We start from the raw sequence: 6,206 nt of genomic DNA on the forward strand, positions 1-6,206 counted from the left end.
CTTTGGGGGTATAGATTGAGGGTGAGGGAGGTGACAGCTGGAAGGTTGGGTTCAATTCTGGTTGCCATACCTTTGAGGGGACAGGGAGAGACGAGAGGGCAATTTGTGGAGGGCAAAGGATAGCGAGGAATTGGGGATCCTGACTTCAGAGAAGAGAGACTCAGGGGGCAGAGACGGGAGAACCAATAACCCTGCCTGCTCCAAGGGCAGAACGCGGAGATGACAAGGCACTGAGAACCAACTCTGACAGAGCTGTCCCACGATGAAAAGGATTGTGTTCATAGGTAGTGAGCATCCTATCACCGGTGGTACGCAAGAAGAATTAGGAAAGGATTCCTGCTTCGAGCTCTCAGTTTCAGCAAAAATACTAGACCTTACTGATAAAACATCCTTGTTGGCTATATATACACACATATTTTAGTCAACAAATATGTAGTCCATATTTCCCCTATTTTAAGATGTACTTTTAAGAAATGAATATTACTGAAACTGGGATTGTCTTACAATCAGTGTGTATACTTAGTGAATAATGCATCCTTCTTTCTGAAAAGTTGTTATTCAAGCATTTTTGAATCAGCAAAATGAAGTGTACAATTTGGGAAGTTGTTCTGACAATCTGTATTTCATCTTACATTTGCCCTATTAGAATGTATGTCTTGAACTAAAAGAAATCTATCTAAATAAATGATGTATATTTAAAAAAAAAAATCCAGCCCTTCTCTTCTTAGTGAAGCCATACTCAATCTATTGAATCCAGCAGCTGGTGACATTCCACCTTGTCTCTGCCATCCTGGCATCAGAAATGGAACAGAGACGGGCTATTAAACCGGTTTTAACAAATTCAGAGCAGAAGGTTGTTGGCTGGGGGAAAAAAAATTCCACTTATCAAGAGATGTTATTCCTTCAAAGGATGAGAACCTGTTTCTTCATAAAGAGAGTTTGGAGGGAGCTTTTTGTTCTGCGAGGCCAACATCTGGATTTGACTATGTCCATCCTCAAAAGGAGATTTCTCATAATGGACCGGTGCGTTCTCAAAAGGAGACACTTCCTGAGACGCGTGAGGGCCCTCGTGTCTCCGCAGCGCCAGCTCTGGAGGTCAGGGGAGGGCCCCGCGCCCTTGACGTCTAACTTTCACGCTGAAAGACTTTCCGTCACCTTCCGCCTCCCCGCCGTACTCCGGGAATTTGGGACCTGAATTCATTTAAAAACACTTGTGGTTGCAGGAGGCTCTTTTTTATTATAAGGCTGCCAAGGAGATCTTACCATGAAAGACCATTTGAGAGACGAGAAAGAAGGAAGCCAGGCCAAGGCCGGCGCGGGCTGTGCGGTGGGTTTGGGAAGGATGCTACGCGGAGCCCGGCCACCTGCGGACCGTGCAGGCGGGTACATGCCCGCTGAGGCGGGTTCGAATTCCGGCCCTGCGGGTCCTTTCTGACGCCACCTTGGGGGAAGTTGTGTAACCTCTGCGTCCCGCGACGCTCCTTCCTGGAGCCCGGAACTGGAACGAAGCCTCTGGAAGCCCTGACATCAGAGGTGACGCGAGTCTTCGCAGGCGATGACTAGGCAAAACCCACTGCCACTCCCTTTCCCGAGTCCCGGCCGCGCGGCGCGGGCGTGTCACCTCCGGCCAGGTGGTTCGGGCTCCTTCAGCAGCTTCTCTACGGCCCCGCACCCCAGCGCCCCCGGGGCCCGCCAGACCCTCCCTGGCTCCTCGGCGACACCGCCGGGCCTCTGATAACACAGCCCGTGGGCTGGGCTGTGGCGCCCCCTCGTGGTGACCGCAGGGAGGCGGGGCATGAGAACGTCATTGCCGCATCTCAACCAAAGGGAGTCCTTTCTGGGGTCCAGCCTCGACCTCTCCTGGGGCCGTTTGAAGCCTGAAAGTCAGGTCATATGGAGTCCAACCGTTCCTTTTCGAGGCTGGGCCGGGGCACCTTGAGGCTCAAATGGAAGGGACCACCTGGAGTGGGACCCTGCCAGCATCTCTCTGCCGAAAGGGCCCTTTGAGGAGTCAAGCTAAGGACTGTTGTGCTCGGGGTGCATGAGTGGGGATCTCACCTAGGTGTGGGAAGGACAGAGGGGCCCCCAAAGGAAGGATGGTAGCTTAGGGCTTTTGAGAAAAAAATAAGGACTGGGAGCGGAGCCTTTGCCTGAGGGAGGGTTTTGGTGCATCCCCCAACTCACTGACCTGGTCAGCTTCCCCCCACCTTCTCCTGGGACAGATTTTATCAGTGTTTCAGCAGTATTGGGGAAGGGCCGCAGCGAGCCATTTTTCTTAATAAAGAAAGCAAGGGGGACTCAAGTTAAGCACCAGGCAGAATGTCTCAGTGATGAGAGATGTGGAACCTCAGAAAAGAAAGCAGAGGGGGGAACCTTCCCATCGAGGCGAGCCCCCAGGTGAAGTGGTGTGTGGACAAAAGGGAGGCGGCCCCGGAACCTCCCTGTCTATCCCGAAGGGCCTGTGCCTAGGGTGAGTCCCTGGGGTCCCAGGATGGAAGGACCTCTTGTGAGGTTCTTGGTGGCTCTGGCCCTTGGCGGTGGGATGAACCTGGGCAGGTGAGGATGGGCTGGAGGGGAAATCGAGGTCCAGAGTCACTGCCGCCCCATCCCGGCCGACCTGGCAACGTCATTTTCTTTCACCGCTCAGCTTGCCTCTTCTCTGGGCAGTTCCTGATGCCCCTGAGAGGTCCTGCTGCCCCCCTGTCCCCCAGGTGCTCCCGTCACTTCTGTCCTATGATGGTGGGCTCCAAGCCATCCTACCCTCTGGGCTGTCGTGCTCCGTCCCGGCTCTCTCCTCCAGCACCCAGCATGCTGTCCAGCACGTCACCAGTGCTCAGTGAATATTTGATGACTTCATTTGATTTGGGAAGGGCTCCAGGTCCTCCTTGGCTTTAGAATAGATTTGGACAGAGGGAGAAGGAGGCTTGAGTGGTGGTGATCTGGCTTGTCCCTCCTCTCTCTGAACTGCCCTGTTTCAGACTCTGAGTCCCCAGGGAGGGTTACTGCCCCCTCCATTTAGACCCCCTCCTCCCACTGCCTTAGGATCCCAGCCTGTACCCCTCCTCATCCAGCTTGGCCTCTGATTTCCCACGCTGGGCCCATCCCCCCCACTTGGCTGCCCTACTCACCCCGGGCTGCCCCCATGTGTGGCTGCCCCCTCACCCCGTTTGTGTTCTGACACTCCAGGCCAGGCTGTCCCTTTGGGATAGACACCCTCCCCACCCTGCTGGGGCTCTGACACCCTGTGTGAGGCTGCCTCCCCCAACGTGGACCCCTCCTCACCACGCTGTGACACCTCCCTCCTGTCCCCCGTGGTTTCCCCACCCCCATGCAGATGTCTCCCTTGCTCTGCTGCCCCTGATGGTTTTAGGACTGAATGGTTCAGGAAGGAAGGAAGAGAAGAGGAGGAGCCGAAGAAGTATTTTAACGGTGGAAATTTCTGTGCAAGCAAAACCTTAGAAAGAATATACAAAATAGAGCTACTCTGGTTAAAGAGAGCAAGGGGGAAGGGGGAGGAGGGGAAAGGGGGAAGGGGGAGGAGGGGAAAGGGGGAAGGGGGAGGAGGGGAAAGGGGGAAGGGGGAGGAGGGGAAAGGGGGAAGGGGGAGGAGGGGAAAGGGGGAAGGGGGAGGAGGGGAAAGGGGGAAGGGGGAGGAGGGGAAAGGGGGAAGGGGGAGGAGGGGAAAGGGGGAAGGGGGAGGAGGGGAAAGGGGGAAGGGGGAGGAGGGGAAAGGGGGAAGGGGGAGGAGGGGAAAGGGGGAAGGGGGAGGAGGGGAAAGGGGGAAGGGGGAGGAGGGGAAAGGGGGAAGGGGGAGGAGGGGAAAGGGGGAAGGGGGAGGAGGGGAAAGGGGGAAGGGGGAGGAGGGGAAAGGGGGAAGGGGGAGGAGGGGAAAGGGGGAAGGGGGAGGAGGGGAAAGGGGGAAGGGGGAGGAGGGGAAAGGGGGAAGGGGGAGGAGGGGAAAGGGGGAAGGGGGAGGAGGGGAAAGGGGGAAGGGGGAGGAGGGGAAAGGGGGAAGGGGGAGGAGGGGAAAGGGGGAAGGGGGAGGAGGGGAAAGGGGGAAGGGGGAGGAGGGGAAAGGGGGAAGGGGGAGGAGGGGAAAGGGGGAAGGGGGAGGAGGGGAAAGGGGGAAGGGGGAGGAGGGGAAAGGGGGAAGGGGGAGGAGGGGAAAGGGGGAAGGGGGAGGAGGGGAAAGGGGGAAGGGGGAGGAGGGGAAAGGGGGAAGGGGGAGGAGGGGAAAGGGGGAAGGGGGAGGAGGGGAAAGGGGGAAGGGGGAGGAGGGGAAAGGGGGAAGGGGGAGGAGGGGAAAGGGGGAAGGGGGAGGAGGGGAAAGGGGGAAGGGGGAGGAGGGGAAAGGGGGAAGGGGGAGGAGGGGAAAGGGGGAAGGGGGAGGAGGGGAAAGGGGGAAGGGGGAGGAGGGGAAAGGGGGAAGGGGGAGGAGGGGAAAGGGGGAAGGGGGAGGAGGGGAAAGGGGGAAGGGGGAGGAGGGGAAAGGGGGAAGGGGGAGGAGGGGAAAGGGGGAAGGGGGAGGAGGGGAAAGGGGAGGGAGTAAGAGTGAGCCTGGAGCCCCACCCACTGGGTCCCACTCTCTCAGAACTGTCATTAAATCCTGCCGGGGGGTGGGGAGTGGGAGTAGGGAGGTGTTCCTTGGTGAACCATTTGGGAACTACGGGAAAAGAATTCTGCCTAGAATAAAAAGGGTGCCACTTTGCAGCCACTAAGATGTCCTCTGAACTTTTCTGAGAAGTAGCTCCTGCAGACAGAGGGATGGAGCTGGCTGGCAGCCGTTGCTGCTGCCTGGAGGATGGGTCTCTGAGGGGGCCAGAGGGCCCTGGGCAGGTGTTGGGGGCCTGTGGGTAGTGGGTCAGGCTCTGCAGGACACAGGCTGTGAGTTACAGGACTTCTGCGTGCCAAGGCACCGGCCAGATCACCACTTCCCCATTTGTGTGCCTTTGTGACCCTCTCTGTCCCCATCTCTGGTCACCTCCAGGAAGAGAACCTGGAAATTCTGCTTCGGTGGCTGAAGTAGATGTCACTGACCTCCCGATGGTCAAAAGTGAGCAACACTTTACAGTTTACAAAAGTTTCACATCCATTCGCTGGTTTGATTTGATCTTTGCAACTGTTGGTAAGGATAGTGCTGTGGCTAATCCCTCCACCCCCAACTTCCCTAGAGAGAAGAGGAAGTTGAACACCAGGAGTTGCGTAAATTACCCTCAGTGGCAGAGAGGAGGCCCGGAATCCCAGACTCCATTTCCAGTACCTTCCGGGCACCCTTGGCCTTTCCCCAGCCTCTCCCCACCCCGACTCTTCATCACGCTGACTGAGGTAATGAGCTTTTTTAGCCCGAGCCAAGTGTGAGGTTAGGGCTCCAGGTTAGGACTCTGTAGTCAGGCAGAAAACAGGTCAAGGGTCAGGACCTTTTCCCCAGAACCCCGGGGGGCAAGCTCTGAGCCCCCTCACTGGTGTGGGGGATTTGGAGTAGGATGACCACATAATTAGTCATCCAGATTAGAACACTTTAGAGAATGAAAGGGAGCGCTATTAATAGTGACTCCGTGGCTACAGCCGTGAACAGGGAGGTGAGGTCACTATTATGGTACCACCTGCCCAGCCCCTTCTCCACCTCCACAGCCTCGGACCCCCAGACGTGATGCAGAACATCGGCCATTTACTGGGCATTTAGCAGTGCTGGACACTCCGTAGAGCTTGTTTTATTAGATTTCCTTGACAACGTTTGGCTGATCCACTTATTGTTCCCATTTTATTAATGCAGAGACTGAGGCCCAGAAGGCTCTTGCCCAAGAACTCACAGCTGGTAAGTGGTGGAGCTGGACTTTGAACCCAGGAAGCCTGGCTTCCCTTGACAGGATTATAATAACTTTTTTTTTTTTTTTTTTTCCAGTATGCGGGCCTCTCACTGCTGTGGCCTCTGCCGTTGCGGAGCACAGGTTCCGGACGCACAGGCTCAGCAGCCATGGCTCACGGGCCCAGCCGCCCCGCGGCATGTGGGATCTTCCCGGACCGGGGCACGAACCCGTGTCCCCTGCATTGGCAGGCGGATTCTCAACCACTGCGCTACCAGGGAAGCCCTATAATAACATTTTAATGAATTGGTTTGGCCTGCAAGAATTGCCATGGGGGCTTCCCTGGTGGCCCAGTGGTTAAGAATCTGCCTGCCAATGCAGGGGACACGGGTTTGAACCCTG

The 6,206-nt window shown here is 56.7% G+C and overlaps 1 long non-coding RNA gene across 2 annotated transcripts; it reads left to right on the forward strand.

Annotated features, from left to right (window-relative positions):
• Positions 1 to 4,766: 4,766 nt before the first annotated feature.
• On the forward strand, positions 4,767 to 6,117 carry LOC114484930 (uncharacterized). Of its 2 annotated transcripts, XR_008616461.1 has the most exons (4): positions 4,767 to 5,053; positions 5,172 to 5,325; positions 5,774 to 5,815; positions 5,903 to 6,117. It is a non-coding gene; the product is annotated as an uncharacterized lncRNA (long non-coding RNA). The 2 variants fall into 2 exon arrangements; XR_003678302.2 differs by having other exon boundaries at positions 5,774 to 6,117.
• The last annotated feature ends 89 nt before the right edge of the window (positions 6,118 to 6,206 follow it).

This window comes from Physeter macrocephalus, chromosome 3 (assembly GCF_002837175.3).
Source record: "Physeter macrocephalus isolate SW-GA chromosome 3, ASM283717v5, whole genome shotgun sequence".
Classification (NCBI taxonomy): domain Eukaryota; kingdom Metazoa; phylum Chordata; class Mammalia; order Artiodactyla; family Physeteridae; genus Physeter; species Physeter macrocephalus.